The following is a 1,566-nucleotide window of genomic DNA, read 5'->3' as shown; positions in this document are numbered from 1 at the left end:
TTAAGTTGCCATTTCTTTGAAAGCACTTTTTTTCAGGGAGACTATTCTAGCAGAAATGTTGCCAAAACACCCTCTCTTTGCACAAGCTGTCTGCAAAACATGACTTGAATAAAATGCTGCTGCTGTATAACAACTTTAAAAATTGTTCAACATTTGCTTGGTTTTGGAGCTACCCCAGGCATGAGGCCTAGTTTGTAAACCAGGAGTGGCTTTTGGTTTTGTCTGAAAAATGGTGATAGGAGAGACTATGTTGACCTAAGCATGACCAACTCCACGCAAGTCAGAACAGAATGGAGGCAGGAATGTGAAGTCAAGTCTTCCAGAATCGGGATACCTTTATTTTCAGGCTTCCCAGCTTGAGACTGACTTACCTACTTCCTAAGGCCGAGACCTAAGCATTGGTCTCACAAGCAGAAGCTTGGGGGAGAACAAAATTGACGCCCCAAAAGGCCATTAACCTAAAAGGCCATAGTATAACGTAGCACCGAGCCTCAGTCCATTCTCAGACAGAGTTGTCAACAGTGCCTTTCACTCTCCAGCTTCTGTTCCTTCTAGAGGGGAAGTAAAGAGCAGGCACTGCGGGAGGTGACATCAGAGGGCTGAGAGGCAGAGAATATGTGAAATAGTACTCTGCGTATGATCAATAACTTTTTATCAAATCTGTATGTACACAAGATACCGGTTGTTCTCCAACTTGTGCCTTGTAGTAGAATTATTTCAGGCCTTCAGCAGGCTGTCTTGCACTTTGGATTACCCATGGTGGTCTTCAAAAGTTGATTGTAATGAAGCCTAGGATTCTTGTGTTATGAAAAGCTGAGCCCACTAACTGTAGGCCTGAACATCTTATGCTTTGCCCTGTTTTAGGGAGGTGAATGAGGAGAATAAGAATTTGCTGAGAATCTGCAGATGAGACCTAAGGGAAGGAAGAAGGAAAGAAATGGCTTTTCCTCACCGGCACCTGTTGCTGTAGGAAGGAAGATAAGTCTGCATTTTGGCCGTTCAAGGATTTTGTTCAAATACAAGTAGATTTGGCATGTGTTGAAGATTGCTGTCTCTTCTGGGCAATGAGATGTGTTCAGCGTGCTAGGGAAGCAGGGTAACCTTGACCACCTTGATGTAAAAAGCAACAGCATTTCCTCTTTCGAAGGGTGTTTTCCTACCCACTTCACCATCTGCAGTCACCAGAGCTAGCACAGCTGGTAAAATCACTGGACCGGAGAAGACACTGGCCCACCTGGCCTTTGGCATTACACTGTTAGCAAAAGTGATAACTAATGCTAAAAAGCACCCCCAGCTTATGGGCAAAATAAGGTTAAAACTCAGAGTAATGAGAGCCTAAGCCTTTCATTGTACCCTTTTACTTCTCTACTGTCTCACAAAAAGCAAAGGTCTCTGTTCCCAAACCCCTGGGCTGCTCAGCGCTCCTGGGAAGGCCCTGAAGGCCCGGCCTCGGCGAGGACCAGGCCTGCAAAGGCCAACGGACACCTCGCAGCAGCCTCGCACCGCTCAGGGCACCCCTAACCCGTTCAAAACGAGCTCCTAAACGCTGCTCCGAGCTCCCCGGGG

At 46.6% G+C, this 1,566-nt stretch overlaps 1 protein-coding gene across 1 annotated transcript in view; it reads right to left on the bottom strand.

Annotated features, from left to right (window-relative positions):
• LOC104123651 overlaps window positions 1-1,566 on the bottom strand; it is a 5,294-nt gene that overhangs the window by 2,923 nt on the left and 805 nt on the right. The window lies entirely within an intron of this gene.

The sequence above is a fragment of the Egretta garzetta genome, unplaced genomic scaffold (assembly GCF_000687185.1).
Source record: "Egretta garzetta isolate BGI_Z169 unplaced genomic scaffold, ASM68718v1 scaffold23, whole genome shotgun sequence".
NCBI classification, from domain to species: domain Eukaryota; kingdom Metazoa; phylum Chordata; class Aves; order Pelecaniformes; family Ardeidae; genus Egretta; species Egretta garzetta.
The sequence above is the reverse complement of the archived record's forward strand: the minus strand, read 5'-3'. Positions and strand labels throughout refer to the sequence as shown.